The sequence below is a fragment of the Moschus berezovskii genome, chromosome 7 (genome assembly GCF_049115385.1).
Source record: "Moschus berezovskii isolate FMDL1 chromosome 7, NW_MosBer_1.0, whole genome shotgun sequence".
NCBI classification, from domain to species: domain Eukaryota; kingdom Metazoa; phylum Chordata; class Mammalia; order Artiodactyla; family Moschidae; genus Moschus; species Moschus berezovskii.
Window position 1 is genome coordinate 88,117,625 of NC_142466.1, and position 25,084 is coordinate 88,142,708.

Genomic DNA, 25,084 nt, shown 5'->3' on the forward strand with positions numbered 1-25,084 from the left:
TACATATTCACAAAGATGGATATACAGTAATATTCATCTTCTTTTTGTTTTCATACAATAAGTGGAATCAACCTCAATGTCTATCAACAATCTATTATATAGATTATGATTTAACCATATAATGGAGTGTTTTGAAGCCATTAAAAATGATGATGTAGATCTATATTTCTTGACTTGAAAAGTATTCAAATTGATATGGAAAGATATCCACATAACATGAAGTAAGGGAGAAAAACACATGGGGATTTGGAAGAATTCTAAAAATACCCTAGGAAAAATAAATCTATTTGAGGCTCCACAGAAACAGGTCTAAACAGGGCTACACCAAAATATGAACTGTGGTTATTGCTGACAGGGATGCTTCCAAGTGGTTTTTATTTTATAAATTTCTGTATTGTGTGAATATTTATAACTGGCAGGTTAAAATCAGGAAAAATAACTGAGATGTTTCCATTTTTTTTACACACTAGGTAAGTTTCTCAGAGAATTTGAAACTTAAGTTCCCAGGCACATTAAACTCTTCGGACTGAAGTGAACCTTGGAAATCAGAAATGAAGTGGTGATGATTGGGTTGTGAAAGGTCTGTGGAAATATGTGGCACAAATCTGCTACCCAGCAAGTAGTTATTGAATAAAAACTTACATTTATGCTCTCATTTTACAAGACAGGAAGTCCAAGCTTGCACAATGAGTAATGTCAGGACCCCAGGCTTCCTGACCCTGGGTATCCTGGTTGTCTCACCCAAACAGACCACCCCCGTTGAACAGAGCAGCCATTCCCTCCAGCAATTTCAGGAGACTTCCTAGTCTGAATAGCCAAAACCGTTGTTTTTTGATGGATGACACATTCTCGGCAAAGAAACATAACACGAGGCAAACAATGAGCTGAGTTTACATAGAAATTATAGACTGTGGTGCTGTTTGGTAAGAGTTTGGAACTGATTACAATGTTCTCCCAAAGCAACACCTCTTTCAGGGTCATGTGAATTTCTGAAGATTTTCTGCAGATGACTGCTGGCTGAAGGCATATCCTCTGTGAAAATCCAAACATTGCTTGTTTACTGTTATGCTCCAGTGCAAGATTTCTAGGAATCTTTCTAGAAACCCAAGACTGGGTGTTGTAGCCTGTCACCACTGACCTTCCCACGTAGGGACCTATTTAGCTCAGGAAGCAGTTCTGTTGCTAATATAAGCCATCACTCCTGAATAAAAGTGTTTTCATTCTGTTTGGCTTTAATTCAGGAGATGCGCATAAATGGAGTCATATTAATAGGGAAAGCGCATACTTCTCTGACCTCTTCTAGAACACTGAGAAGTGTCCCAGGTTAAGTCTGGGTGCCCCAGCTAGAGTCTCATCTGGGCCCCCATATCAGCTACTTTGCTCAAGCAGGGCACCGCCACACTGTTCCTCTGCCCTGCTCTCTTCTTCGATGCTCTCTGCCCTCAGCGACACTGAGCCCTGCTGTCAGCGCCCACCGCAGGATGGCCCAAGTCCACGTTCTGGCTCTCTCTGGATGCTCCCAAGGGCACCAGGTCTCAGTGAAGGCCTGGTGATGGAGTCCCTAAAAGACTGAGGAGAAAGTATCACTGCCTCTGGGTCATATTTTGTCGGTAGGAGCTGGAGGGAGCTGAGTCTCTCACCAAGAACTCCCCAGGAGAGGACAAGCACCAGCGCACCCTTCTGCCACCCCTGTCTCTCCCCAGTTCAGTCCAGTTCATTGGCTCAGTTATGTCCGACTCTGTGTGACCCCATGGACTGCAGCACACCAGGTTCCCTGTCCATTACCAACTCCTGGAGCTTGCTCATACTCATGTCCATCAAGTCACGATGCCATCCAACCATCTCATCCTCTGTCGTTCCCTCCTCCTCCTGCCTTCAATCTTTCCCAGCATCAGGGTCTTTTCCAATGAGTTGGTTCTTCACATCAGGTGACCAAAGTATTGGAGCTTCAGCATCAGTCCTTCCAATGAATATTTGGGACTGATTTCCTTTGTGTGTCTCTCCCCAAACTCACCCAAATCCTCCTCACCCTCCCTGCAACAAAAGTAGGCTGGCCCAAATCAGGCAAATCACTTCCTAATGACCCGCCTACCCCCAGCTCCTCAGACGGTCAGAACCTTGCAAGAGGCTCAAGGAAGAATGTGGGCTACATGCATTTCCCTCATCCTGTTATATTCTAAAGCAAAAGCCTATTTTGAAGGAATGAAACCATTTTGCACTGTGCTAAAAGAAATTCAGCATCTGACTACTGTAGAGCAGTCTGTCACTTCGGGTTGAGTTCACTGGGAAAGAAAGACAAAGCAAAACACATGAACATGGACATGAAAACCAAGGAAGACACAAGAACTGAACGATCAAAACAGTGTTCTTTCTTTTTTGATTTCAATTCATTTCTGTCAGAACAGATCAAACCACCGTGTAGACAACTTTTTAAAAGTTAGCAACCGTTTAAGCTTAATTGTACTGCAATTTTCAAATTGAACTTAAAACATTTTAATGTGACTTCCATGAATAAACTGAAACACCGAAGACATTACACAGTGGCTGAAAGAGAAGACCAGACTTCATTTCAAAAATATATGGTTGCACCCAAGTGAATGCACTCCGATCAGTCTTGAACACCAGGGATTATCTATGCAAACACATAAAATTTAGCACCTCTGAATTTGATCATTCAGACTTAAATCAACTGTTCTCAGAGAAGATCAATGTTTATAGCCTTAAATTCATTCAATATTTAATTTAAATGCAAGCAGGTTTATACCTGAAACCAAAGCCTGACATTTCAGAGGTTTCTTTCATCCCTGACAGCCCAACCCAGCGTGAAGCCTCATGCTGACTCCCGGTACCAAGGAGACTTCAGAAACCCAACTGCAAAGCCCTCCTGACAAGGGGTCCAGAAACAGTGTAGGAAAGCATGCTCACAAATCTGCCCCCATCCTGAAAAGGTTAACACCAGCTTCCTAACTGGTTTCTGCCACTTCTGACCCTCTCCAGACATCTCTATGAGGCTGCCAGAGCCACTCTTCTAGGGCCATCCATCCTTCCAGGGGGCAAAGATGGGAAGCATTCAACACATTCAAATCAAGATCAAGTTAAACACTTAGGAAAGTATTGCCAAAGAGCAGGGCAGACTTAATAGGTTGAAAATTAGAGGCGGAACCCAAACAAAAAAATGCCCCAGTATATCTAGATCCACCCCTTATACAGTGTCTCTCACTGGGTTTCATTTCATTAGCTTCCATTTCAAACACTGTGCACAGAAAAATGACAAAGAACATCTTTACAATCACGCTTGCATTTCTGGAAAGGCTTCTTTGTACATGTCCTTCAAGATCCTTCCTTGTGGGCACACATACATATAGGTAATATTTTTACAAAACTGGACCCCTGAAGTAAGTGCTGTCTGTTACACACCATACTTTAGGTCCTTGATTCACAAACTTGGCTATGCATTATAATCACTTGGGGAGACTTTTAATACCTTGATGGATAGGTCTCAATCCTGACCTTCAAATTAGAATTTCTGGAATGAAACCAAGCCTTCAGTATTTTTTAATACTTCTGAAGTGTATCCAAGGTACAAACGAGTTTGAGAGCAAGTCATGCAGAGTAGCAGAGAGAGTGAAAGTGAAGTGAAAGTCACACAGTCGTGTCCGACTCTTTGTGACCCCATGGACTGTCCATGGAATTCTCTAGGCCAGAATACTGGAGTAGGTAGCCTTTCCCTTCTCCAGGGGATCTTCCCAACCCAGGGACCGAACCCAGGTCTCCTGCATTGCAGACAGATTCTTTATCAGCAAAGCCATAAGGGAAGCCCAGGAGTAGCAGAGTATACACCCCTAAATATGCATATGCATCCTTGGCATAAGGATTGTTTTGAGAAACTGCAGGCATGGGGGGTCTGAAAACAGAGTAGAAATCACCATTTACTATGGAACAACAGACTGGTTCCAAATAGGAAAAGGAGTACTACAAGGCTGTATGTTGTCACCCTGCTTATTTAACTTATATGCAGAGTACATCATGAGGAACGCTGGGCTGGAAGAAGCACAAGCTGGAATCAAGATTGCTGGGAGAAATATCAATAACCTCAGATATGCAGATGATACCACCCTTATGACAGAAAGTGAAGAGGAACTAAAAAGCCTCTTGAGGAAAGTGAAAGAGGAGAGTGAAAAAGTTGGCTTAAAGTTCAACATTCAGAAAACAAAGATCATGGCATCTGGTCCCATCACTTCATGGGAAATAAATGGGGAAACAGTAGAAACAGTGTCAGACTTTATTTTGGGGGGCTCCAAAATTGCTGCAGATGGTGATTGCAGCCATGAAACTAAAAGACACTCCTTGGAAGGACAGTTATGACCAACCTAGATAGCATATTAAAAAGCAGAGACATTACTTTGCCAACAAAGGTCCGTCTAGTCAAGGGTGTGTTTTTTCCAGTGGTCATGTATGGATATGAGAGTTTGACTGTGAGAAAGCTGAGCACCGAAGAATTGATGCTTTTGAACTGTGGTGTTGGAGAAGACTCTTGAGAGTCCCTTGGACTGCAAGGACATCCAACCAGTCCATCCTAAAGGAGATCAGTCCTGGGTGTTCATTGGAAGGACTGATGCTGAAGCTGAAACTCCAATACTTTGGCTACCTCATGGAAAGAGTTGACTCATTGGAAAAGACCCTGATGCTGGGAGGGATTGGGAACAGGAGGAGAAGGGGACGACAGAGAATGAGATGGCTGGATGGCATCACTGACTCGATGGACATGAGTTTGAGTGAACTCCGGGAGTTGGTGATGGACAGGGAGGCTTGGCGTGCTGTGATTCATGGGGTCGCAAAGTCGGACACAACTGAGCTACTGAACTGAACTGAACGGAAAGAACATTTACTTTTTTAAGGGAACTCTCCATCCATGGTGGTGTCTCCCTCTCTACACCAGGAGGAATAGGATGACTGTAAATCACAAGAAACTTATCAGTGGAGAAGGCACCACTTAAATCTACATAATAATCTTGCCCTTCTTTACTGGGCTTTTCCTGGTACCCTCCCATAACTGGCTCCCCTTCTGTCCCACCCACCCTTTTGTCTTTAACTGAAGATATATTTAAAGTAGTGGCTTGGGCCATTTGAGGGAATTCTACTCAGTTTTCCTGGGTATCTCCTATGTATATGTCAAGTATACACACTAACAGACTTTCATTTGTTTTGCTCTCATTAACCTGTCTTTTTTTTCAGGGGGGCTCAGTCAAGAACCTGGGAGGGTCAAGGGGAAATTATTTCTCCTCCTCTACACTTATATAAGGGCTTCCCAGGTGCTAGTGGAAAGAACTCACCTCTCAGTGCAGGCGACACAAGAGACAGGTTTGATCTCTGGGTAGGGGAAGATCCCCTGGAGGAGGACATGGCAACCCACTCCAGGATTCTTGCTTGGAGAATCCCATGGATAGAGGAGCCTGGTGGACTACAGTCCATCGGGTCACAAAGAGTCGGACACGAGTGAAGTGACTTAGCATGCATGCATGCACATTTTCACAAAGAACTGAGAGTGCGGAGATTGGTTGAAGGTGAGGTAGGGCAGTGGTTGTCAAGCTTTGCTGTGTATCCACTCGCCTGGAGAACTTGGGGAGGCTGCTTAGTCCCAGGTGTCTCCTATGAGCCTCAGACTCTGTGTCCTGTAGTAGCTCTCTGGGCAATTCAGATACAGACTAAGTTGTGGGACCACCAACTCAGGTAACCAACCTCCTATCATGCGATTGCCTCTTAAGGGACCTGCTCCTCCCTCCTGCTCACTAACCATAAACCTCAGGAACTGGGCTGTTTTCTATGGCGGGAGCCTTTAGCCACATGTGTCTATGTAGCACTTGAACTGTGGCCAGTTCCAATTGAGAGGTGCTGCCAATATAAAACAAACACTAGATTTCAAAGACTGGGAACACATTGAAATGACAGTATTTTGCTATATTGAGCTTCTCTCTTTTTCCTTTTTTTTTTTTTCAGTGTGGCCACTAAGAAATTTAAATTGCACTTGTAGCACCTAACTTGTTTCTTTGGGACAGGCTGCTCTAAGGGACAAGACTTATGACTATTCACTACTGTCTTTTTATCACCTGGCTCAGCAATTTTGCATCAAATAGGCACCCCATTGATATATTTTGAAAAGAGAAAATGAGTCAGTGAATTAATGAATGCACACAGACATATGGCAGCCCAGGCATTCATGGTATTATCCACCGACAAAGGAGAAACTTTTGAAAAATAGAAGCTATATTGGTTAGGATTCCCCCAGAAGCAGTCCCTGAGACAAAGATCAAGTGCAAGTGATCTATTTGGGATTTACCTGTTAATATTTGCTCTCTAATTCCATCCTGCTGCTGCTGCTGCTAAGTCACTTCAGTCGTGTCCGACTCTGTGTGACCCCATAGACGGAAGCCCACCAGGCTCCCCCGTCCCTGGGACTCTCCAGGCAAGAACACTGGAATGGGTTGCCATTCCCTTCTCCAATGTATGAAAGTGAAAAGTGAAAGTGAAGTCGCTCAGTCGTGTCTGACCCTTAGCGACCCCACGGACTACAGCCTACCAGGCTCCTCCATCCATGGGATTTTCTAGGCAAGAGTACTGGAGTGGCTTGCCATTGCCTTCTCCGCTAATTCCATCCTAGAAAGGCCAAAAACAAAAGCCAGGGAGTGGAGAAGTGAAACTGGGAAGGGAAGAAGGCTAATAAAGGGTGTGATCTCAAGTCAGTTACCACCATGGGCAACAGAAACTTGATCCTGCTGGGAAACTTCAGAATCAGTGCTTCCAAGGTATCTCCTTCTGCCAGGGTATTTCCACACCATTCCTATCTATCGCTACTTAAATCTGCTGGGAGGGCTGCACATGTTCATCCTGGGCACTCTTGTCCTACTCTGTGGCACAGACAGAGAAAGCAGGCAAAGAGACATCAGGACCAGCAGGTGGCATGTGCCAAAATGGTACAGTTGAGGGATGGGGCGTAGCCAGTGGCAGCTAACTATAGTTTCTTTCAAAGCAAGCCATCATTAATTCCATCACCTAATAGTTAAAAGTGGTACCACCGTCATACACCTCTCCACAGCCCACAAGACAGTCAGTAAAGCCCCTTTGGGATCCTTGGACAATTCTTCACTTGTTGCTGCCCCCCCCCCCTACTTCTTACCCTCCCATCCCATCCTAGAGTTACCAAATGGATGTTGGGAAGAGGTTACCAATTATGAGCTCAGTGTGCCTTAATGAAGAATTGCCAAAGTTGATTGAAGATGGCCCCAGCTTTGCTGTCACTGAGTTACAACTCTGCCCTTCATCTTCTGTTTGTATACCCTCAGCAGGTATTGGTAGCCAATTTTTTTTCTTCTGATTTCTCCACTACAATGCATAGTTACTCAGGAACGTGACCAATGATTGAATTGCCCTTAACACATGTACACATGAAATGATGCATGTATGTGATACATGAAGTGGTGGCAGCTCAATCTTTTAACAAAGAGTCTCAAATTTCTAGTTCATATAACTTCACTCAGTATTAAGTCATTTCACAGAAACCAGACCATAGCAGTTCTGTTTATGGAGGTTAATTTCGTCTGGTTCTAATTTGAAATCAGGAGAGGCTTCAGAATAATTTCATTAAGCACAGTGAAGCAAGGCAAGTAAGACAGAAGTAGTAAACAAATTGAAAATGAGAAATGGCTGATCCAGGGGGAATGGAATTCAGAGTAGTCTGGAGTCTTTATAGCAATTTTAAATCTACTTGATACCATAAAAATGTGTGTGTTTTCCATGAACAGTTCACTTCAGTCAAGGCCCTGGTTCCCTTCAGAGGACTTGGCCAAACCACTGTCACAATCTGTCGTTGCTGGAACTTTGCATTCAAGGCTTTTTCCCCAATCTAACATTTTAGCATTTATTTTCCTTTCCTAGAATTTAAGTAATATAAATATTTAGGTTATTTAATTAAACTTTTAGGTTATAAATAACCAGGTTGCTTAATTTAGCTAGATTAAATAGATATTGTAAAGGTCCTGCAAATATTTGGACCATCATAAATTTAAAATAAACTGGATATTCCAATAAAAATATCCAAATTTAAATTAATCCCGCCAATCACTGATCCTTCTCTACTTAACAAACACATCAAGACTTGGAGAACGCAGATGTCCATAGTGAGTTAGATAACAGCTCTGTCTGGGCAAAGAACCCCTATAAAGATCCCCAATTGTTGCCATGAAGAAACATGGGTTCCATTTTTCTTAATTTACTGATTTTATACAAGAAGTTGCATCCCAGACTTTTATGAAAAATATCTCTTTTTTTGTTTAACATTGGCAACAAATGTTTAAAATTCTAAAAAACACCTTGCAGGACTTCTCTGCTGGTCCAGTGGTTGAGAATCTGCCTGCCAATGCAGGGGACATGAGTTCAATCCCTGGTCAGGGAACCAAGATTCCACATAATATGGGGCAACAGAGCCCTTGCAGGCCACAACTGCTGAAGCCCACATGCCCTAGAACCTGTGCTCTGATGCTCCCGGGGCTTTCCTGGTGGCTCAGTGGTAAAGAATCCACCTGTCACTGCAGGGGACATAGGTTCAATCACTGATCTGTCAAGATCCCACATGCTGTGGAGCCACTAAGCTCCTACACCAGAACTGAAGTTACTCAGAGTAGTTCCTGCTGACTGCAACTAGAGAAAAGCCTGTGCAGCAAAGAAGACCCAGTGCAGCCAAAAATAAGCAAATAAATAAAATTCTTTTAAAAGTCAGATTTTCATTTAAAAGAGAGAGAGAGAGAAACCACTGCAATGAGAAGACCACGCAGCCACAACTAGGGAGTAGCCCTTGCTCACTGCAACTAGAGAAAGACTAAGCACAGCAACAGAGGCCCAGAGCAGCCAAAAATTAATTAATTAACTAAAAAAACCATGAGATCCAAATGAAAAGAGCAAGCAGGGGGCAGGCAAGGTTGTGTCTTTGAATTCACCATAGAGCAAATACAGTTGTAGGTGCTAACTGGGTCAGATACGAATATACAAAGAACATGTCAACTGCTCTGGTTTATATTCACATGTGACCCACGAAAGGAATGGGGCTTAAATTCAAGCAGAACAAACATTGATAGAACACTGGAAATAACTTCTTGGTTGTACATCAGGGAATACACATCTCGACCAGAGAAAGAAAGATTTATCCTGGGAAACCTACTGCTTTCAACGTTGAACTCCCTAAAGACCAGACAGGTTATAGTCATTTAGTGGGAATGTGTATCAAGACTTTGAATTTTGGTTATTGATTGGCAAGAATAAAAACACAGCCACCCACACAGAAAACAACAGCAAAATTGGCTTCTCTTAAATGAAAATATTTCTTTGGCTTTCTCTTAGTTACATATTTTTAGCAAAAATGAAACATACACTGCAAATCATGCTTTCATTTCTTGGGTAGGGAATAGACTCATTTCAATCTAACTTGAAAGGAGCAACCAGGAGACTCTTCTTTCCTAGCCCAATTTGAAACACTCCCACACATTTTTATCCTTTTCTCTCTGTGAGTTATTTTTTCTCTCCTCAGAACGTAGAGTATGTGAAAAATCTGTACTGTTCTATTTTTGCTGAGGAATAAATTTTAAGCTCAAACTGTTGTCTATTCGATTGTTATTCCTTCTCCAGACCTTTCTATTAGAGTCAATGCTAGGTCTTCATCCACCCCATGGTCATAAAGATTACCATGAGAGATAGGCTAATGATTTTAGCTACTATCTAATACTAAACAGTCATCTGTAAGTATTATTTTTATTCTAGTTTTTTCTCTATAATAGTAATCATCCAACCCCTCATAATTTTATGTGATGGTCATGATATTGAAGATTGAATAATAAAAATAAAGTTTATATTCACTGAGCTGTACTGTGTGTCAAGCAACAGGCTAGACACATATTTAAAACTCATATCAACCTTATGAAAAAGTGAGTGTTAGTCACCCAGGATTGTCTGACTCTTTGCGACCCCATGGACTGTGTATGGTTGGTGTACAGGGCCTCCAAGCCTCCACCTCCATGTTATAGCTTATTGTCTGGTGTAGATTCATAGTTCACCTTTTGACTGACATCTTCCCTGAATGAGGATAAAGCCACCAACTTATTCGCAGTGTTTCCCTTTGGAGTATTTGTGTTTACCTGTTCTGCCCTCATTGAATGGTGTTTCAAACTCCCAAGAAGGAAGAGAAAAATCAAGAAAATAAAACCTCACTATCTTTTAGTGGGAGTTGTATACATCGTTACGACCACAGATAGTCTCTGCAGTTAGAGGCTTCATTTTAAATCTCAACTCCATTCCATGTAAACACAAGCTGCTGAAATCCCCTACATCTCAGTTTTCTCCTTCAAAAAGTGGGGACAGCAGTTTAGCACCTACCTCCCAGGTTTGATCTTGGAGTAGGGAAGATCCCCTGGAGGAGGGCATGGCAACCCACTCCAGTATTCTTGCCTGGAAAATCCCTTGAACAGAGAGGCCTGGTAGGCTATCAAAAAGAATTGGACACACCTGAAGCGAAAGAGCACACACGCATAAGAAATCATAGTCCTAGAGCCTGACACCTGTCTTAAACCGTCTGGGCTTCTATAACAAAATACCATAGACTGAGTGTAAATGACAAAAATTTATCTCTTACAGTTCAATAGACTAGAAATCCAAGATCAGGGTGCCAGGAAGGGCCCTCTTACAGGCTGTAGATTGCCAGCTTCTTGCTGTATCCTCACATGGCAGGAGGAGAAGGCAGCCCTCTAGGACCTCTCTTTGTCTCTTTTGATTTTACTTGTTTCTATTTACTTTCTTTTTTTAAAAAAAAAAACTATTCTATTTATTTTGGGTTGTGCTTGGTCTTGGATGCAGGGCATAGGCTTCTCACTGTGGTGGCTTCTCTTGTAGCAAAGGACAGGCACTAGGCTCACAGACTTCAGTAGTTGGAACACAGAGGCTCAGTAGCTACAGCTCATGTGCTTTAGTTGCTCCACGGTACATGGGATCCTCCCAGACCAGGGTTTGAACTCGTGCCCCCTGCATTGGCAGGCAGACTCTTATCCTCTGTACTACCATTGTTGTTGTTCAGTCACTCAGTCATGTCCGACTCTTTGCGACCCCATGGACCGCAGCACACCAGGCTTCCCTCTCCTTCACCATCTCCCAGAGCTTGCTCAAACTCAAGTATATCGAGTCAGTGATGCCATCCAACCATCTCATCCTCTGCTGTCCCCTTCTCCTCCTGCCTTCAATCTTTCCCAGCTAAAGGGTCTTTTTTAATGAGTCAGCTTTTTGCATCAGGTGGCCAAATTATTGGAGTTTCAGCTTCAACATCAGTCCTTCCAATGAATGAGTATTCAGGACTGATTTCCTTTAGGATTTACTGGTCAGATCTTCTTGTAGTCCAAGAGTCTCAAGAGTCTTCTCCAACACCACAGTTCAAAAGCATCAATTCTTCGGCGCTCAGCTTTCTTCACAGTCCAACTCTCACATCCATACACGACCACTGGAAAAACCATCTGTCCGTTCCGTTCCGTCGCTCAGTCATGTCCGACTCTTTGCGACCCCGTGGACTATAGCCTATCAGGCTTCTCCGTCCATGGGATTCTCCAGGCAAGAATACTGGAGTGGGTTACCGTTTCCTTCTCCATAGCTTTGACTAAATGAACCTTTGTTGGCAAAGTAATGTCTCTGCTTTTTAATACGCTGCCTGTTTGTCATAGCTTTTCTTTCAAGGAGCAAGCGTTTTTTAATTTCATGGCTGCAGTCACCATCCACGGTGATTTTGGAGCCCAAGAAAATAAAGTCTGTCACTGTTTCCATTGTTTTCCCATCTATTTCCCGTGAGTGAAGGGACTGGAGGCCATGATCTTCATTTTCTGAATGTTGAGCTTTAAGCCAGCTTTTTCACTCTCCTCTTTCACCTTCATCAAGAGGCTCTTTAGTTCCTCTTTGCTTTCTGCCATTAGGGTGGTATCATCTGTGTATTTGAGATTATTGATATTTCTCCCACAATCTTGATTCCAGCTTGTGCTTCATCCAACCTGGCATTTTGTGTGATGTATTCTGCATATAAGTTGAATAAGCAGGGTGACAACATACAGCCTTGACATACTCCTTTCCTGATTTGGAACCAGTCTGTTCCATGTTCTAACTGTTACTTCTTGACCTTCAAGCAGGTTTCACAGGAGGCAGGTAAGGTGGTTTGGTATTTCCATCTCTTGAAGAATTTTCCACAGTTTCTTGTGATCCACATAGTCAAAGGCTTTAGCATAGTCAATGAAGCAAAAGTAGACGTTTTTCTGGAATTCTCTTGCCTTTTCTAAATCCAGCTTGAACATGTGGGTGTTCTCGGTTCATGTACTGTTGAAGCCTGGCTTGGAGAACTTTCAGCACTACTTTCTCTCATTTGAAATGAGTGCAGTTGTGTGGTAGTGTGAGCATTCTTTGGCATTGCCCTTCTTTGGGATTGGAATGAAAATTGACCTTTCCCAGTCCTGTGGCCATTGCTGAGCTTTCCAAATTTGCTGGTATGTTGAATGCAGCACTTTTACAGCATCATCTTTTAGGATTGGAAATAGCTCAGCTGGGATTTCATCACCTCTACTAACTTTGTTCATAGTGATGCTTCCTAAGGCTCACTTGACTTCACACTACAAAATGTCTGGCTGTATGTGCGTGATCACATCACCATGATTATCTGGGTCATGAAGATCTTTTTTGTACAGTTCTTCTGTGTATTCTTGACACCTTTTCTTAATATCTTCTGCTTCGGTTAGATCCATAATGTTTCTTCCTTTATTGTACCCATCTTTGCATGAAATGTTGCCTTGGTATCTTTAATTTTCTTGCAGAGATCTCTAGTCTTTCCCATTCCTCTATTTCTTTGCATTGTTCACTTAGGAAGGCTTTCTTATCTCTTCTTGTTATTCTTTGGAACTTTGCATTCAGATGGGTATATCTCCTTTTCTGGTTTGCCTTTTGCTTCTCTTCTTTTCATAGCTATTTGTAAGGCCTCCTCAGGCAACCATTTTGCCTTTTTGCACTTCTTTTTCTTGGGGATGGTTTTGATCACCACCTCCTGTACAGTGTTACGAACCACTGTCCATAGTTTATCAGGCATACTGTCTATCAGATTTAATCCCTTGAATTTATTTGTCACTTCCACTGTATTATCATAAGGGATTTGATTTAGGTCATACCTGAATGGTCTAGTGGTTTTCCCTACCTTTTTCAATTACAAGTCTGAATTTAGTAATAAGGAGTACTTGATCTGAGCTACAGTCAGCTCCCAGTCTTGTTTTTGCTGACTGTATAGAGTTTCTCCATCTTTGGGTGCAAAGAATATAATCAATCTGATTTCGGTATTGACCATCTGGTGATGTCTATGTGTAGGGTCATCTCTTGTGCTATTTGCAGAGGATGTTTGCCATGACCAGTGCATTCTCTTGGCAAAACTCTGTTAGCCTTCGCCTTGCTTCATTTTGTACTCTAAGGCCAAATTTGCCTGTTACTCCAGATAGCTCTTGACTTCCTACTTTTGCATTCCCCTCATGATGAAAAGAACTGCCAGGAATGTCCTCAGATTTCTTTTATAAGGGCATTAATCCCATTCATAACCTAATCAGCTCCCACTCATAACCTAGTCAGCTTCTAATATCACATTGGACAATAGAGTTCAACATACAAATTTGCTGGTGGGGGAAACATGAATATGCAGTTCACAGAATATCTAACCCATCTCCTCCTTTTACCACAGTGACAACAGAAGTCTAAGGAAGGAAAGTGGCTTACCCAAACTTACAAAGCTTTTGGTAAAACTGTAACCATTTATTCAGTTAACCAATCTCTCTGCACCTCATGGCCTCTCAAATAGGTAAATTTAGGCAAAAATGTGTGGCTCTCAATGTCAATTCAATAGCTCAAGTTAAACACAGAGACAATAATATTAAGGTATCAGATGTTCATCCTCTTTTTTTGAAATGTAATTGACTTGTAACACTTTATTAGTTTTAGGTTTACAAATAGTTATAAGATAGTTACAAAATTTGTCTTTCTTATGATGAGAAATTTTTAAATGGACTCTTTTAGCAACTTCCAAGTGTGCAACACGGTATTACTAACTACAGTCACTATGCTTTACATTATACATCATTTGTTTATTTTAAAACTGGAAATTTGTGACTTTTGACCTCCTTTACCCATTTTGCCCACCTGCCAGTCCTGCCTATATTTTGTTTACATTTTTTAGATTCCGCATCTCCTTAAGATCATACAGCAGTTTTCTTTCTCTGACTTATTTCACTTATAATGCCTTCAGGATTCATCCATGGTGTGGCAAACTGCATTCTGTTTTCTGGATGAATAATATTCCATCGTATACCACAATTTTTTATCCATCCGTCCATCAGTGGACACTTAGATTATTTCGATATCTTGGCTATTGTAAATAATATAACGTAAACATAGAGGTGCGTATGTCTTTCTGAGTTTGTGTTTTCATTTCTTTGGTTAAATATCTGAAAGTAGAATTGCTGGATCACGTGATGGACCTGTTTTTAATTTTTTGAGGAAACTCCATACTATTTTCCACAGTGGTTGCACCAGCTTTCCTTTCCCACAACTGTGCACAAGGGTTCCCTTGTTATTTCTCATCTTTTTGATACCAACCTTTCTGATAGGTGTGAGATGGTATCTCATTATGGTTTTGATTTGCATTTCCCTGATGATTGAACATCTTTTCATGTGTCTGTTTGCTATCTATATGCTTTCTTTGGAAAAATGTCTTTTCAGATCCTTGGCTCATTTTTTAATTGAATGTGGTTTTTGTTTTTGTTTTTTTTTTTGCTATTAAGTTGTATGATATTTTTATAAATTTTGGATATTAACTCCTTATCAGATATATAATTTGCAAATATCTTGTCCCATTCCATAGGTTGCCTTTTAATCTTGTTGACAGATTCCTTTGCTGTGCAGAAGTTTTTCAGTTTGATATAGTCCTGTTGCTTGTTTTTCTATTAGTTGACTTTGCTTTTGCTGTTAAATCTAAAAACTCATCACCAAGACTGACTCCAAGGAACTTACCACCTATTCTTTCTTCTAGAATTTTATGGTGTCAAGTCTTATGTTCAAGCCTTTAATCCATTTGGGGTTAGTTTTGGGGTATGGTATAAGATTTGGGTCTAGTTTCATTCATTTGCATGTAGCAATACGGTTTTCTCAGCACTATATATTAAAGAGACTGCTCTTGCCCCATTGTATATTCTTGGCTCTTTTGTGGTAAATTAACTGACCATATAGGCCTAGGCTTATTTCTGAGCTCTCAATTCAGTTCCATTGATCTATGTTTGTTTTTTATACTAATACCATACTGTTTTGATTACTTATAGCTTTGTAACATCGTTTGAAATCAATGAGGATAATGTTTCTAGCTTAGTTTTTTCCCTCAGGATTGCTTTGGCTATTTGGGATCTAGATGTTCACTTTTTTTCTGGCATTACAACAGAGTTTACCAATATTTCAGGACCTCCAAATCTCTGTTAACTGGAATTTCCATAAAAGATGCTCATAATTCTTCCAGATTTAACTGTGTCTTCTGGATTATCAGAGAAAAGACAAAAATGTGGTCAGTGCAATTTCACTGTTGGCAATCTACTTTATCCTCTCTCTCCATATGGCATTTTATCTTTCATCTTCTAAACTCGGTCTGCTTATTAACCAGAGCAGCTAGGCTGAGCAAGAATGGTTCAAAGTTGGTGGAGGTGTATCATGTTTCTCTCCAGAAAACTCAACAGGTTCTAAGTATAACAGGAGGAAAATAGGACAAAATAACAGAGAGAAAATTGCTATAATACAGCATCAAGGTCTCTCAGACATAGAAAACATAATAATTTATGCTTCTTCATTCAGGGAGAAAGCTTCCTTCAGCTTATACATGAAACCTCAATAAACTTGCTGCTGCTGCTGCTAAGTCACTTCAGTCATGTCCAACTCTGTGCAATCCCATAGACAGCAGCCCACCAGGCTCTGCCATCCCTGGGATTCTCCAGGCAAGAACACTGGAGTGGGTTGCCATTTCCTTCTCCATTGCATGAAAGTGAAAAGTGAAAGTCAATAAACTTACCTTCTTCCAAATATGTAAAGCAGCAGAACTTGGTCTTACTTCAGGAAACACTTGGAAGGAGTGTGGCCAGTGAGAATCCAGGTGACTCTGAATACCTAACACCAGATAAGCAGAGGTCACCGTTGCCAAAGCCCTGGAGGTCCAGGAATTGGGTTATGGGGCTTGGATTTCCCAGGACTCTGAGCAGAGGAGATTGGCCTGCAGAACGTCTGTTAAGGAGAATCTTGAGATCCACACTTGAGGGAGTGAAGGGCAGGGGATAAGACTGGGAAGAGGGGGAAGTGCAGCAGCAGAAGGCCACGGACTGGGATAACTCGTTCAGGAAGTCTAAAGCTAGGATAACTGTTCAAAGATGTCTCCAGCCATCACTGGATGGGTCCAGCCCAGGCGGAGTCAGGAGACCCTTGCCAGCTGAGGAGGATCCTCCATTGGGCCCACAGCTGAGGGTTTTCTGCCAGGGGACCTCCAAGCACCTGGGAAGATCAGTGCTTCATTCCTGAAGGGAGCCTGGGGGGCACATCAGCACCATCCTAGGGACATAAACGTGCTCTTCTCCTGGGTTCAAGGCCTTACAAAGCCAGGCAAGAGTATTAAGGCTGTCATCCCAAGACAGGGGTCAGGGCATAGCTCCTATCCCAAGAACAAGGGGAGTGCCCGGGCTTGGAGGATGAATCCACACTTTGCAACAGAGCACCCACTAGACTCAAGGTCAGGCCTGTGATGATACAGACCCAGACAAGAGGGGGCCAACTAGAGGGCCCCTGAATGCAGGGGTATGGCCTGGGGCCTGGACCTTACTTTCCTCTCTTCTCCACCAGCTTGATAGTAAGGAATCACTAGAAGCCCAGCAAGATTGTCTGGGCCATACACACACACACCCACTTTGGCGTGTGTGGCTAAATGGAAAAGTGAAAGGAGATTACTGATGTACTGGGTGAGAAGTAGGGCCAGCCTGGTGCTAGGGGTGGGTGTATGGATGGGGACATGATGGGGAACTTCTCAGCCTCACCAACTTGAAGGAGATGGGGAAGGCAGGAGAGATACAGTGGGGGTAGAAAAATATACAACTGCTAATACCTTACATATACAGGATGTTTCACATTTTTCAAAATTCTGTGTGTGTGTGTGTGTGTGTGTGTGATCCCAGTTTGCTAATTCTGCTCCTTTTATGTTTATATTAAAAAAAATTATCATCTGTGAATGAATGTGACAAATCCTTGTAACACAGCTAATCACTCTCTCTGTGTGTGTGTCTCTGTGCCTCTGGGTCTTTCTCTGTTTCTCTGTCTCTGTCTCTTTCTCTGTTTCTCTGTCTCTGTCTCTCTCAGGGCTCTGGAATTGTGAGTAAAACCCAGCAGGAGAGTGAGTGTCTGGGGTGTGTGGTTTTGGGGGAGTTGAGCCATTGCGGGTTTCCTTGGCCACATGACCGTTCTTATCCAGAAAGATGCCTCTAATGGCCCTTTCTTCTCTTCACCCTTCACTTTCTTCATTCACAATGCTAAATGACATCATCGTTTTTTGGAGATTCACCTAAACTGTGAAGATGGTGAGGTCACGTCACCACTATGACAATGAGACCACTTGAATGTTTATCCAAACCCACCATAGTGCCGTCAATGACTCAGGACAACCATCGGGTATCTTCCCCAGATGATGTTCAGCCTGGAGGATGGAAGTGTTTCGTGTGAGAAAATATAAAACAGAGAAAGAGAAGATCCCAGTCATCCTAAGTGTTAATCAAATATGGCTCTGCAAGAGGTGACGTTAGGAAAGAAATTGGTTGTCTCTTGAGGTGATCACCCAGGATTGATCTCCTTTAGAATGGAAAGGAGATCAATCCCGGGTGTTCATTGGAAGGACTGATGCTAAAGCTGAAACTGCAATACTTTGGCCACTTCATGCGACGAGTTGACTCACTGGAAAAGACTCTGATGCTGGGAAAGTTTGGGGGCAGGAGGAGAAGGGGACGACAGAGAATGAGATGGCTGGATGGCATCACCGACTCTGTGGACATGAGTTTGAGTGAACTCCGGGAGTTGGTGATGGACAGGGAGGCCTGGCATGCTGCGATTCATGGGGTCGCGGAGAGTCGGACACGACTGAGCGACTGAACTGAACTGAACTGAACTGAACTGAGGTGATCACATTCTCTTGTTGTAAAAAGTTAACGATAAGACTCAGGAGTGCCTGTTAACTTCAGTGTGGTGGACCACATCTTCATCTCCATAAGCTGCTTTGAATGTTCTACAGAGAAGGCAGGAGAAAGGAAAATTATGTACACACAACTGAGACACTGATTAGAAACTTCCGTTGCTAGCTGCTCACAAGTGATTCTTTGATGACACAATCTTATTATCATAATGGGTGAAATCTAACCCTTCAGGGCCAATTAACAAATGCTTTATTCAGATATTTGCATGCTTAGAACTATTGAGGAATGTCCTTGCACAGTCACACCTTCCTGTCTGTTCTCAAATACGTAATTAATGGCCTTGCTCCACGATAAAACACATTGTGTTTTCAATGAAATGATTAAAAGCTTTTTTTAAAAAAGTATCTTGTGTGTCACTACACTTGAAATTGTCCTTCAACACAAAATGGTGAAAAATTATTGTAAACAAATCTATTGTAGTAACAAGACTACATATCTATTGTAGTTCCACGTGCCTCAATGGTAAAGAATTTGTCTCCTGTATCCAATTCAAGAGACACAGGAGACGCGGGAGTTCGATCCTTGGGTTGAGAAGATCCCCTGGAGGAGGGAATGGCAACCCACTTCAGTATTCTTGCTTCGAAAACTCCATAGACAGAGGAGAGTGGCAGACTACAATCCATGGGGTCACAAAGAGTCGGACATGACTGACTGACTGAGCAAGCACGCATGCACTGTAGTAACAATTAGAGAGGATTCAGCTCTGGAGGTTGTCTGACAACTAATTCATCCAGAGACTTTAAGAATATATTTATATTGTGTATTACATGCAAAAGGTTATGTTCTATTGTATCGGACTGCCAGGAGAAATATCAATAACCTCAGATATGCAGATGACACCACCTTAATGGCAGAAAGCAAAGAGGAACTAAAGAGCCTCTTGATGAAGGTGAAAGAAGAGAGTGAAAAAGCTGGTTTAAAACTCAGCATTCAAAAAACGAAGTTCAAGGCATCCAGTCCCATCACTTCATGGCAAATAGACGGGGAAACAAAGGAAACAGTGACAGACTTTATTTTCTTGGGCTCCAAAATCACTGCAGACCGTGACTGCAGCCATGAAATTAAAAGATGTTTGCTCCTTGGAAGAAAAGCTACGACAAACTTAGTGTATTCAAAAGCAGAGACATTACTTTGCCAACCAACGTCCATATAGTCAGAGTTATGGTTTTTCCAGTAGTCATGTATGGATGTGAGAGTTGGACCATAAAAAAGGCTGAACACCAAAGAATTGATGCTTTTGAACTGTGGTGTTGGAGAAGACTCTTGAGACTCCCTTGGATAGCAAGGAGGTCAACAAAGTCTATCCTAAAGGAAATCAACACTTTATTGGAAGGACTGATACTGAGGCTGAAGCTCCAATATTTTGGGCACCTTTTCACTGGAAAAGACTCTGATGCTGGGAAAGATTGAGGGCAGGAGGAGCAGGTGGGCAACAGAGGATGAGTTGATTGGATAGAGTCATCTACTCAATAGACATGAATTTGAGCAAACTCTGGGAGTTAGTGAAGGACAGGAAAGCCTGGTGTGCTGTAGTCAGTGGGGTCGCAAAGAGTCAGACATGATTGAGTGAACAACAGCAACAACTCTCCTTCAAGAATTTCAAGAGTTTTCTCAATGCCATTTTGGATAAAATTTTGCAATTCTTTTTTTTTTTAAAAAAAAAAAACAGCTTTTTTGAAATTCATTTAAGTGTTCAATGATGTTTAGTACAGTTTGCTATTCATTTTCAAAGTGATTATTATCCTTGGTAAAACTACACACTGAGTTTTCCTAATCACATGAATCATTTCCAATTCGGGTGTTTTGGTTGCTCCTATATCTGGGTTACTCTTTTGTACAGAACTCTGAATTCTTGCTAACTAGAAGACTGAAAGCCCTGGGATTCCCTGATGACAGCTTTTAACAAGTACTTGGAGGCTTCTGCATTATAATCAGAATACCAAGAAATCTGCCTGGCTAATCCTATTTAACATCACAAAAGAATCCAAGGGCAGGCCATGATATGTTAAACATTTACAGTTTGCATCTAAGTCTGTCTTTTGCAATTATATTTTAAAATGGTTTATTCCACTGTCAAAATACAACGTGTTTCATCATCATTAAATAAATTTTTCTTTGCTTTTTGGAAAGTGTACAATCTATCCATCATTGAGAAAGATTGCCCCAATACAGCATATAAAGGTGCTGTAAATTTTGCACCTTATGAACATCTGTGCCTTGGTGTACTTAAACAGCTTGCAGTGCATATTAAAAGCCAGCTGATCTAATTTAGCACGACAGTGATCCACTTTGAAAATAGAACTGTTAGGCTTTCAATTAGCATATATTTAATCAAAAGGTAAATGAAGGAAGACTAGGAAAGAAACAATTATTTGACAGTTTTAATTGAAATCCATGTATACAGTAAGTGTAAGGTACTTAGTGGTTATACAAGGCATGTTGCTGAAGAAACAAACTCTGTGCTGAGAGATGAGAGCAGCAAACATGGAACTATGAAGGCTACATAAGGGAATACATATACTGGGGATAAGTTGAATAGACAGACCTACAGGTCAAAGCAGCTTAGAGAAGAGAGACCAACATAAACCATAAATAATAGGGAAATTTTTATGGAGAAACCAGGACATGTGCTGGACCAAAGAGATGGTTAATATCCTCAACAGAAAGTTTTCAAATTTGCACACACTTGATACATACAGTCGTAATTCTGATGGAGTGGCATAATCTGTATTTCAGCTCAGTTTAGTAGCTCAGTCATATCCGACTGTTTGCGACCCCATGAACTGCAGCAGGCAAGGCCTCTCTGTCCATCACCAACTCCCGGAGCCTACCCAAACTCATGTCCGTTGAGGTGGTGATACCATACAACCATCTCATCCTCTGTCGTCCCCATCTCCTGCCCTCAATCTTTCCCAGCATCAGGGTCTTTTCAAATGAGTCAGCTCTTTGCATCAGGTGGCCAAAGTATTGGAGTTTCAGCTTCAACATCAGTCCTTTCAATGAACACCCAGGACTGATCTTCTTTAGGATGGACTGGTTGGATCTCCTTGCAGTCCAAGGGACTCTCAAGAGTCTTCTCCAACACCACAGTTCAAAAGCATCAATTCTAGGGCACTCAGCTTTCTTTATAGTCCAACTGTCACATCCATACATGACTACTGGAAAAACCATAGCCTTGACTAGACGGACCTTTGTTGGCAAAGTAATGTCTCTGCTTTTTAATATGCTGTCTAGGTTGGTCATAACTTTCCTTCCAAAGAGTAAGCGTCTTTGAATTTCATGGCTGCAATCACCCTCTGCAGTGATTCTGGAGTCCAAAAAAATAAGTCAGCCACTGTTTCCACTGTTTCCCCATCTATTTCCCATGAAGTGATGAAACCGGTTGCCATGATCTTAGTTTTCTGAATGTTGAGCTTTAAGCCAAATTTTTCACTCTCCTCTTTCACTTTCATCAAGAGGCTCTTTAGTTCTTCTCCACTTTCTGCCATAAAGGTGGTGTCATCTGCATATCTGAGGTTATTGATATTTCTCCCAGCAATCTTGATTCCAGCTTGTGCTTCCTCCAGCCCAGCATTTCTCAAGTATTCTGCATATAAGTAAAATAAGCAGGGTGACAAGATACAGCCTTGATGTACTCCTTTCCTGATTTGGAACCAGTCTGTTGTTCCATGTCCAGTTCTAACTGTTGCTTCCTGACCTGCATGTAGGTTTCTCAAGAGGCAGGTCAGGTGGTCTGGTAGTCCCATCTCTTGAAGAATTTTTCATAGTTTATTGTGATCCACACAGTCAAAGGCTTTGGCATGGTCAATAAAGCAGTAGATGTTTTTCTGGAACTCTCTTGGTTTTTCGATGATCCAACAGATGTTGGCAATTTGATCTCTGGTTCCTCTGCCTTTTCTAAAACCAGTTTGAACATCTGGAAGTTCATGGTTCACATATTGCTGAAGCCTGACTCAGAGAATTTTGAGCATTACTTTGCTAACGTGTGAGATGACTGCAATTGTGTGGTAGTTTGAACATTCTTTGGCATTGCCTTTCTTTGGGATTGGAATGAAGACTGACCTTTTCCAGTCCTGTGGCCACTGCTGAGTTTTCCAAATTTGCTGGCGTATTCAGTGCAGCACTTTCACAGCATCATCTTTCAGGATTTGAAATAGCTCAACTGGAATTCCATCATCTCCACTAGCTTTGTTCACAGTGATGCTTCTTAAGGCCCACTTGACTTCACATTCCAGGATGTCTGGCTCTAGGTGAGTGATCACACCATCGTGATTATCTTCATCGTGAAGATCTTTTTTGTACAGTTCTTCTGTGTATTCTTGCCACCTCTTCTTAATATCTTCTGCATCTGTTAGGTCCATACCATTTCTGTCCATTATCGAGCCCTACTTTGCATGAAATGTTCCCTTGGTATCTCTAATTTTCTTGCAGAGATCTCTAGTCTCTCCCATTCTATTGTTTTCCTCTATTTCTTTGCACTGATCACTGAGGAAGGCTTTCTTATCTCTCCTTGCTATTCTTTGGAACTCTGCATTCAATTGGGTATATCTTTCCTTTTCTCCTTTGCTTTTCTCTTCTCTTCTTTCCACAGCTTTTTGTAAGGCATCCTTAGACAGTCATTTTGCTTTTTTGCATTTCTTTTTCTTGGGGATGGTCTTGATCCCTGTCTCCTATACAGTGTCTTGAACCTCTGCTCATAGCTCTCAGGCACTCTGTCTATCAGATCTAGTCCCTTAAATCTATTTCTCACTTCTACTGTGTAATCATAAGAGATTTGATTTAGATTATACCTGAATGGTTTAGTGGTTTTCCCCACTTTCTTCTATTTAAGTCTGAATTTGGCAATAAGGAGTTCATGATCTGAACCACAGTCAGTTCCCAGTCTTGTTTTTGCTGACTGTGTGGAGCTTCTCCATCTTTGGCTGCAAATAATACAATCAATCTGATTTTGGTGTTGGCCATCTGGTGATGTCCATGTGTAGTCTTCTCTTGTGTTATTGGAAGAGAGTGTTTGCTATAACCAGTGCATTCTCTTGGCAAAACTCTATTAGCCTTTGCCCTGTTTCATTCTGTACTCCAAGGCCAAATTTGCCTGTTACTCCAGGTGTTTCTTGACTTCCTACTTTTGCATTCCAGTGCCCTATAATGAAAAGGACATCTTTTTGGGGTGTTAGTTCTAGAAGGTCTTGTAGGTCATCCTAGAACTGTTCAACTTCAGCTTCTTCAGCATTACTGGTCGGGGCATAGACTTGGATTACTGTAATATTGAATGGTTTGCCTTGAAAATGAACAGAGATCATTCTGTCATTTTTGAGATTGCATCCAAGTACTGCATTTTGGACTCTTTTGTTGACTATGATGGCTACTCCATTTCTCCTAAGGGATTCCTGCCCACAGTAGTAGATATAATGGTCATCTGAGTTCAATTCACCCATTCCAGTCCATTTTAGTTCACTGATTCCTAGAATGTCGACGTTCACTTCTCCCACCTCCTGTTTGACCACTTCCAATTTGCCTTGATTCATGGACCTAACATTCCAGGTTCCTATGCAATATTGCTCTTTACATCATTGGACTTTACTTTCATCACCAATCACATCCACAACTGGGTGTTGTTTTTGCTTTGGCTCCATCCCTTCATTTTTTCTGGTTATTTCTCCACTGATCTCCAGTAGCATATTGGGCACCTACCGACCTGGGGAGTTCATCATTCAATGTCCTATCTTTTTGCCTTTTCATACTGTTCATGGGTTCTCAAAGCAACAGTGCTGAAGTGGATTGCCATTTCCTTCTCCAGTGGACCACATTCTGTCAGACCTCTCTACCATGACCCGTCTGTCTTGGGTGGCCTCACATAGCATGGCCTAGTTTCATTGAGTTAGACAAGGCTGTGGTCCATGTGATCAGACTGGCTAGTTTTCTGTGATGTGGTTTCAGTCTGTCTGCCCTCTGATGCCCTCTCTCAGTGCCTACCATTTTACTTGGGTTTCTCTTACCTTGGACGTGGGGTATCTCTTCATGGCTGCTCCAGCAAAGTGCAGCTTCTGCTCCTGACCTTGGAAGTGGGTTATTTCCCTTCTGCCGATCACGGCTCTTACGCTACCCAACTGCTGCTAGCCGTTCCTGCTCCTCGCAGCCGCCGCTTTTTATATCCACCTAAATTGACTTAGAAATAGCACATAAGCAAAAGTGTATCCATATCCTTATATAAAGAATAATAGAACTGGAAGATATAAAAAGTAAGTTTGCATATCTAGAGTTCCTGGGCAAAGAGGAGGTCCAATAGTTTAGTGTGACCAGGCTTACCAAATTCCTGACTTGGAGCCCTGCACATTAGTGTATTAAAGTTCTCAGAAGTTAAGCTGAAGAGAAACTGTTTAACTCTACTTACTTATCTGACCATGGAACACTGTTTCTCACAGAATGCATGTTACACAGAATATACATGTCAAAGAACTGAACTCCATGGCAAACAGATAAGGAAACATTAATCCATAACAATGAAAAACAAATTATCTGATTTTTAAAATGTGCCAAAGACCTTAAAGAGTGGTTACGTGCTCAGTCATGTCTGACTCTTTGTGACCCCGTGGACTATTGCCCACCAGGCTCTTCTGTCCGTGGGTTTTCCAGGCAAGAGAACTGGAGTGGGTTGCCATGCCCTCCACCAGGTAACCTTTCCAACCAAGGGATCAAACCAGGGTCTTCCGCATTGGCAGGTGGAT